This window comes from Anthonomus grandis, chromosome 7, assembly GCF_022605725.1.
Source record: "Anthonomus grandis grandis chromosome 7, icAntGran1.3, whole genome shotgun sequence".
NCBI classification, from domain to species: Eukaryota; Metazoa; Arthropoda; class Insecta; order Coleoptera; family Curculionidae; genus Anthonomus; species Anthonomus grandis.
This window is the reverse complement of record NC_065552.1, coordinates 27,657,505-27,666,637: the sequence shown is the minus strand read 5'-3', so window position 1 is coordinate 27,666,637 and position 9,133 is coordinate 27,657,505. Positions and strand designations below refer to the sequence as shown.

Here is a 9,133-nt window from a genome sequence, read left to right as displayed (position 1 = left end):
GATTTTAATAACCTTTATTTTTAGCTAAGTTTGTTAAGTAAACAGTAAACACAAACAAAAATTTAAATAAGACCATCACTGTCATGGTATTAGGATTCGTAAGATCCAAGTTTATGAGAATAATAAAAAACATATTTTAAAGGGGATGCATTTATCCCAAGTTAATTAAAACTCCGTAAATTTTAACGAAATTCTTAAAGTACAAGAAAAATCTCAGAACTAACGCAACTTCTTAAATTTTTAAACTAAATGTAACTATCAATTTTGCTTCTGTACCCATAACCTCCCAAAAACTTTAATTTTTTTATTATTCTGCGGTTGGCATCACTGAAATTTGTCAAAGTGACCAACATTGGAAGGACATAATCACACAAAATGGCAGCCAGTAGTGTCGCTCTCTCATGACGTTGGCGCGTAACATATTCAGTCAGTTGTGTGTAACCACACTATTTTAACTACTTTTAACTAACCAATTGCTGCTATTTCTTTTTAATAATAGGGAATTATTGGAATAGTCAAATAGGGCTTTTTTTTAATTTTTTTTAATTTTTATGGTAAACACAAGCACAAGAGGAAAGTCCTATGTCACTCTTGGAGTGGTGCTTGCGCGAAGATTCTTGTGGGCATTTATCTTGAATCGCTGTAGGTTGTATGCGTCGGAAAAATATGTGAGGTGGAAGCCAGTTCCACAAAGAAGATGTTCTCCAGATGAATGAGTCCCGATACAGCGACGTCCTTGGGGTAGGCAGGTGGACTCGATGTTGATGAGCCGCAACTGCTAGATGCGTCCTTCTTGCCGGAACAGCCCTGGGTGGAATCAGGCCTGCCAGCTCAGAGGAGTACTTACCGTGATAATAACGGTAGAATAAACAGAGATCAGCCACCTTTCTCTTGTGCTCCAGACTATCCAGACTCTCTGTCAGTTCTGGTTTGTCGATAATACGAATAGCTCTCTTCTGTATAGAATCCAGCAGGTTTAAACTATGCTTGGGTGCAGAGCTCCTGACATGCGAGCAATACTCGAGGGAAGGGCGTATTTGAGCCTTATAAAGAGTCAGCAGGTGTTCTGGTGTATAAAGTTTTTTCGTTTTGAAAAGCACTCCGAGTTTTTTGGAAGCCGCCCTGGCGACCTCGGCAACGTGGTCATGCCAGGACACACTGTTTTCACCTCGACTCCTAGAAGATGTAAAGATGATTTCATTGGCAATGTTTTCCCTGCCATAACCAGCTCCGGGCCACCAAGGTTAGTCTTCATCGTAAATACTGCAGCCTGCGTTTTTTTAGCGTTAAAATTAACCAAATTTCTATCGCCTCACTCCAAGATTGTTCTAATATCGTTGTTGGTTGAAGCTACTTGTTGCTGCCTAAGATTCTGAGAACTTGCGGCTGTCGTTGGTTTGGCGGACTTAAATGTGGAAATAAGTGTGCTATCGTCCGCAAAGCTGTAGATTGGATTGACAGTGGTTCCTAGCAAATCGTTGATATATATCAAGAAAAGGGTGGGGGACAGAATGCATCCTTGAGGGACTCCAGCGTTAATATTAAATTTGTTGGAGAGGTATCCATCGACGGCTACTTGGATTGTTCGTTGCTCAAGAAAACTTTTGATCCAATTCAATAATGAGTTTTGTATGCCGATTGAGAAGAGCTTGGTTAGTAGTCCTCATACCACACTCTGTCAAATGCCTTGGAAATGTCAAGAGCGACTGAGCGGGACTCGCCGTGCTTCTCCATGGCCTCCGTCCACAAGTGTGTGACGTAGGCAGAAGATCGCCGGTGGATCTAAGCTTTGGAAACCGTATTGATGATCGCTGATTAGTCCTGATGATTCCAGATATCTTAACAGTTGTTGGTTGACTGCTTTCTCCATAATCTTCGATATTACTGGAACTAGTGCAATCGGGCGATAATTGGAGGGCATCATCTTCTTACCATTTTTGGGTACAGCTTGCACTCGAGCAGTTTTCCAGCTTGTTGGAAATTGGCCCTGCGTATACGATGCCGTGAACAGTCTACATAAGGGAGGAGTCAATTCGTCTGCATAACGTTTTAGTATTAGGGCTGGAATTCCATCGGGTCCAGAAGCTTTGTTGGTGTCTACGCTTTAAGGAATTTTATTTATAATTCGTTGGGGAAACGAAATTTCTCCTATCGATGAATTCACCCTTGGCAAATATGGCGGTGTTTTGCCTTGCGAGTGCAGAGTAGAATTGGACGCGAAAAGTTTACCCAGTAAGTTGGCTTTTTCCCTTGCTGTTACCGCGATAGAACCATCATCTGCTGTTAGGGGTGGCAAGGCCGACTTAGCAAATCCTTGACTAACGGCTTTCGGCTAGCAGTATTTAAGGAAAAAACCGTATTTTATTACTGCTAAACCTAAACGCGTGTATGGGAAAGGAGTTATTGGGGCGTTCGTGTTCGTGTCTTCTCAGACATCCATTTTTCTAACAAATAAAATAACCTCATTGCCTCATTTCTCATTTCGTTAGGACATGTGTAATGATGATTTCTTCAAATGTCAAAACTGTCAAAATAAGGAACCAAAAAACACTGGATCATTAGCAGTATCGTTATTAAAATTTCCCTTATGCAAAACTACTTCTCCGCTTGCGTAAAGGTCAAAATACAACTGGATTTATTACTGCTGGACCTTACGTGAGTTCCAATAGTTCCCTAATATAAAAAAACGCGTGGAAAAGATGGAAAAACTACTGCCAAGTCTTGAAAACTGGATTGGTTCCAACTGATGTCTATTAAAAAATTTATGTGAAGCTAGTTTCCGATGTACTCGCCCATAACATTTAAAAAATCTCAAGTGCGTTAAAATACAGTGCGAACGTAAAGGTTGGAATAAATTCATTTAAAATTCAGAGGTATGTTCAAAAAAAAACGCTCGGACATGTCGATTTTTATTTTTAACTGCGGGTTTTCTTACTATAATTTTATGTATACAGGGTGGCCCAAAAATAAGTTACGGTTATCAACGTAATTTTTTTAAATGTAAACACCTATTTTTTATTTTAGATTTAGGTTCTACATCAAATTCTAAGTACATTTCATGTACCATGTCCTATACCTAAACTCGACCGTTGACGATTGAACACAATAAAAGGCTATTTTTGGAAGAGTTATTTATATCAAGCAACCTATCAGTTATTGTTTGAGTATTTACATTTGTGGTTGGTGTTTTTAATTGTTAACTTGTCACAATTTGTTGACATCAAATAATTTTGAGTAAATTTAGTTTGATTTAGATGCCTAAGCAAAGTTTTGCTTGTGTTAAGTTTATCAAAAGATAAAATTAAAATTTCAAAAAATGGTACGTCTTAGTGAGCGAGAGCGAATAGAGATTTTGATGATGATTGGTTATGGAAACAGGATGTGCACTCAGATGGAAGTCTGTGAAATTTATCATGCCAAGTATCCTGATAGGCCACGTATATCTCAAAGTACTGTCAGTAAAATAGAACAGAAATATCGGGATTTGGGTCATGTCAGGGATAATTATACGAAAGGTCGATCAAGTATATCAGAAGAGAAGCAACTAAATGTTTTGCTGGCAGTTGAAGAAGATTGCCATAAAACGACTCGCAATATTGCGTTAGAAAATCAGATATCCCAGACATCCGTCGTTAAGTATTTAGGTATAAATAAATGGCACCCTTACAAAGTTCAATTGATTCATGAACTAAATGAAGATGACCCAGATAGGTGTTTAGAATTTTGTGAGAGACTTATGGGCTTGTGCCATGCTAATCCACAATTTTCAAAAAAAATTGTATTTTCTGATGAGGCAACGTTTTGTCTTCATGGTAGTGTAAACCGGCAAAACTGCCGATATTGGGCTACTGAAAATCCGCACTGGATGATGGAGTGCCACAGCCAAGTCCCTCAAAAAGTAAATGTTTGGGCGGGGGTGATTGAAAACAGGGTTATAGGGCCCTTTTTCTTTGAAGGATACTTGAATGGTGAGAGGTATTTAGAGTTTTTAGAAAATGACTTGGTTCCATGCCTTGCCACTTTATACCCCGATCCAGAAGACCCGGATATATTAGATAATTCCTTATGGTATCAGCAAGACACTCGTCCCGTGCGCCAGTACCTGGATACCGTTTATCCTGGACGTTGGATTGGTCGGAGGGGTGCAATTGAATGGCCGGCCAGATCGCCGGATCTGACTCCTTTAGATTTTTTTTGTGGGGGTATCTTAAGTCCAAAGTTTATGTTAATCGGCCAAACAACATTGAAGACTTAAAAATTAGAATAACGGAAGAAATAAGATTGATAGAACCTTCTGTTATAGATAACGTTTTACAAGAATTTCAGCATCGACTGGGATATTGCCAAGAGGTTCGTGGCAGCCATTTTCAACACTTAATAAATTAATTAAAATATTTTTATGTATTCTTGCTTGATATAGATAACTCTTCCAAAAATAGCCTTTTATTGTGTTCAATCGTCAACGGTCGAGTTTAGGTATAGGACATGGTACATGAAATATACTTAGAATTTGATGTAGAATCTAAATCTAAAATAAAAAATAGGTGTTTACATTTAAAAAAATTACGTTGATGACCGTAACTTATTTTTGGGCCACCCTGTATAGATAAAATTATAGTAAGAAAACCCGCAGTTAAAAATAAAAATCGACATGTCCGAGCGTTTTTTTTTGAACATACCCCTGAATTTTAAATGAATTTATTCCAACCTTTACGTTCGCACTGTATATGCTTACTAACAAGTTCACAGATAACAAATTATTTTTTTTTTAAACAATTATTACTTATTCTCTATCCACTTTAATAGTCGTATATTAAACAAGTGATTTCCAAAATGGCCACCGTCGTATCGCGCACGCGGCCTCACGCCCAATCAGTAATCAGTTTACGTTGATCCGAGCTGTCATGCAGGGCGTTTGCAGCAATAATTTAGGAAACTGCGGTGGTATTTAGTGTTTTAATTTGGACTTTTGGTGCTAAGGGGAAACGAAATAGGTGCCTGAGGCCCCGGAGCCGAAAATTGACAAGGTAAGCACCCGATTTCAGTGACGAAACCGTACCGAAAAAGTCCAATTTTCGTACTTAAAATGGCCGCAGTGTCCTAATAGGTGTAGCCTCCAGTGTGATATTTTCGGCGATTGAAAGTGTTTATTTAGGTCAAAATTTTAATCATTATTACTGTTTTGTAAGTATTGAAATAATTCGTGAGTTTATTTAATCACTTTAACAGCCTAAGGGGCTTTACAATTGTGGTGAAAGTTTATGCCAGTCCCAGTAGGCTTGTCAATAATTGTTCAAGAATGAAGTAAATCCAGCCCTAGTTCTAGTGTCAGTGAACTTTACAATGAAATTAGATCAATATTATATTTCAAAAATGTAGATATTTATTAATTAACCCACCCCACCCACTTAATAACCTCTTCAAAACAATATTCAGAATTATTATACACACAAGTGCTATTTATAACCAAAAAAAAACTTATTAATTTCGTCATGTCAATGTTAATGGTTCTAGCCTGTAGTAGCGGTTATCTTCGAGCAAGTAATTTAGTGCTTTTACATCATGATGAATCATTTCTTTTTTTATATAACTGATCTGATTTTGCCCTTGAAATACTTATATACAGTAAGCATTACCAATTAAATCTTTTAGTACATATAAATATTATTGAAAATAGTACATAATAATGTGTATGAAAGATACATCCATTGCCTATGTAGTTACTTACAAACCTTAAGGTATTTCATTAATATTGGACTAGAAATCTTCATACTTGATACTGGAAAAACAATATGGAAGGTACCTATGTGCAATTCTTTAAGAAGGTGATGGATAAGAGAACAAATTTTAAATATTTGAAGCCATACATGTCTAGGTTGATATCCTTTTTTATATTTTTTATTGCAACTTTTGCATTTTTCCTAATAAATACGTAAATTTTACACTTAATCAGTAATACAGCCCAAGTTACAATTAATATCTAAGTTTCAAAGTTTACTTTGACTTTTGACTATTTTGTTTTGTCTAATGTTTATGTAATCGAATACCATGAATTTTAAGCATCTGTTAACTGAGAGAAAAAATAGACATTAAAAACTGACAAATTATTGTACAGTTGAAATAGGTAAAATACAAGTTATCATTCATTTATTTATTATAGGAACTATTATTTATTATTTATAGGAACAAGTTTTGTTCCATGTAAAATCCGCTACATATGAACTCATTTATTGATACTAAGATACCATAAAATGAACTTATAAAATAAATAGTAAATACAAAATCAATTAAATACCTAACATTACTACTAGTCAGTTCAGTTTTGTTTCAGTATATTTAGTATTTCTGTCTTAAACTGCTTCAGACTAGCTGACAATTAAAGTCAATATTGGAAGCATACCGGTTAAAATATTCACAAAGTTTGTAAATGAAAAACTTTTATACAGTGCTGGCCAAAAGTAGAGAAACTTTTAATTTATTTTCTAATTTAATAATCTATTCAAATTTTTGTGACAGCATGTATTAAAAATGTTTATCTTAGCCTAAACCATAAATTCATACCAAAACAGTTTGAATATTTATCACAGGAATGTAAATAGTAAACAATGTTTTTTTTTACTTGAGGACATAAATAGAGAAACTTTTTGTATTAAATATTTTAAATTAAATAGGTCTCTTTTGAAGCAGTTCGTTTTCGATTGTGAAGAAGCCTATTTAGTATTAAAATGCGTCGAGGTATAAATTTATCTAAACAAATAAAAAAACTTATAATTGAGAAGCACAATGCGGGAGTGAAACAAGTAACAATTGCTAGAGAACTTGATCTTCATAAAAGTGTCATTTGTAAACAAATCAAATTGTGGCAAATTAGAGGCACTACTGCCAGCATCTATAATCAATGGAAAAACGTTTTATGGTCAGATGAAAGTAATTTCAATTTATTTGGGTCAGATGGTATGAGATGGGTTAGACGTCCCGAGAATGAAAAATTCAACCAAAAGTACACTATTCCCACATCAAACAGGGAGGTGGTAATGTGTTGGTGTGGGGATGTTTTTCTGGTCATGGTGTTGGTCCACTGGTGAGAATAGATGGGATCATGAATAGCCAATATTATCTAAACATCTTAAGGAATAATAAAGTTCCCTACGCCGAGGATAATTTACCGTTAATTTGGAAATTCCAGCATGATAACGACCCCAAGCACACTTCTAAAATTGTTAAAAATTTCCTAACCTCTCAACAAATTCAAGTTCTGAAGTGGCCAGCTCAAAGTCCAGATTTAAATCCCATCGAGAACTTGTGGGAGCACCTAGACAAAAAAGTTCGACAAAAAAAATCCGAATAAGTTCCGCAATAAAGATGAATTATTCCAAGTCCTAAAAGAAGCATGGAGTGAAATTGCCGGATATATTATACACAATCTTCTTGAATCTATGCCAAGACGGTGTAGTGAAGTTGTGAAGAATAATGGTTATGCCACAAAGTATTAGTGTGCTTTTATCCACATTTTGTATTATAACATAATTATGTCATAAAAATAAAAAGTTTCTCCACTTTTGGCCGGCACTGTATATCAACCTTCATAAAATAAAGGTTGGTCTCTAGATAAGCTAAAGAACTTTTGGATTGTGAGTGTTTGTTCTTTTATTTCTTTAAAATCAAAAATCATTTATTTTTTTAGATACTAGAAACATAGCATAGACACATCAAGATCACAAACATAACATACAAAATTTACAAAATCACAAAATAAATTACATCCTAACCCTAAATGTATATAATTATTCTGCCATCAACAAATATATTAATAAGATATTGTATAAGGAACTTAATCTATTTAATAACCAAATTTTCTATAAATCAATAATATATCTATCTAAATGTATATAAATATGTAGCAGCCCAAGATATACAAATAAGAAAAAACTTCCAATAACTTGCAAAAACCAACACTAACAAAAAACTTCCAAAAAAAATATAAAGCATCTAAAACCATACCATTAAAATAATCAAAATAAGAAAAGTAAAAGCAATCAAATTTATTTGATACTGAACTTACGCACTCAGACACCTTTTAAGTTTTGAAGGCTTTAAATCCACTAAGTCAAAAGTCTGATTAAATCTATTTCCCAACATGTGGTGTTGATTAATTGGAGAAAATTTACCATAGTTTGTATGGTGATATACAACCAATATATGAAATGATAAACATCAAAAGTTCTAACACTGAAATTTCTCACACTAAAATGTATACACCATAATATTTACATCATTTTAAGAAGGTTTCAAACTCTCCAACTGTATAAAAAAAAGTTGCTGAAGAGCAGTGTTTTAACTTTAGTTTTAAAATTTACTAGAGATTTCACCAATTTTACATCTGTAGGTAACAAATTAAAAAAGATGGTTTCCAGAATACAAAGGAGATTTTTTATAAAATTGGTGAGTATGATTAGTGAGAAGTAAGTTGGTTTTACCACAAGTATTGTACTGATCTCGATCACCCAATGTAATCAATTTACTTTTATTTTCCAATCCAATTTGAAGAACCTTTAAAATATAAATACCCACCACTGTTAACATCTTTTTCTCCCCAAAGAATCTTCGACAAGACTGTCTGAATGGTATATAATAAATTAAATTCTAATTATACATTTTTGAGTCACAAACCCTCTCTCCATATCCCTGGCCTTACTCCATAATACTATGCAGTAATACAATGTAAACCGAGATATAGTACACATCCATCAGTTCTTTGATATCAAGTAAATTTTTAAGTTGATTTATAAGATGGACACTTTTATTTAATTTTTTACATATAATATTAATAATTTCTGACCAATCTAAGTTAACTAAATTCTGTTTAAAACAAAAGGATGAAGAACCTAAAGACAATCTATTTTGTTTTTCAGTATATTAAAGAGTGCACAAAAATATTTTAAATCTTCTTTTACAAATGGTCTAAATTATCACAGCCTCTCTGGGATATACCAAATTTGCTGAAATACATGTACTTCAAAAACCTCCTTTGAACCCCCTGAATCATTGCTATCCAGGCACTGGACTGAGGGGGACCAAATAATAGACCTATATTCCTCCTTGGTGGTAATAAAATTAGTAATAAATCCAGAGA

General features: G+C 34.4%; 1 protein-coding gene across 7 annotated transcripts in view; it reads left to right on the top strand.

Moving 5' to 3' along the window:
• The first annotated feature begins 4,863 nt into the window (after positions 1-4,863).
• Positions 4,864-9,133, top strand: part of LOC126738949 (spectrin beta chain) — a 53,205-nt gene continuing 48,935 nt past the window's right edge. For 6 of the 7 annotated variants that reach the window (XM_050444449.1, XM_050444445.1, XM_050444446.1 and 3 more), the window contains exon 1: positions 4,864-5,027. The gene's annotated coding sequence lies outside the window, so the exon portion shown is untranslated. Of the gene's footprint in view, positions 5,028-5,075; positions 5,185-9,133 lie in introns of those variants that run through there. The other variant, XM_050444444.1, reaches the window with a different exon arrangement.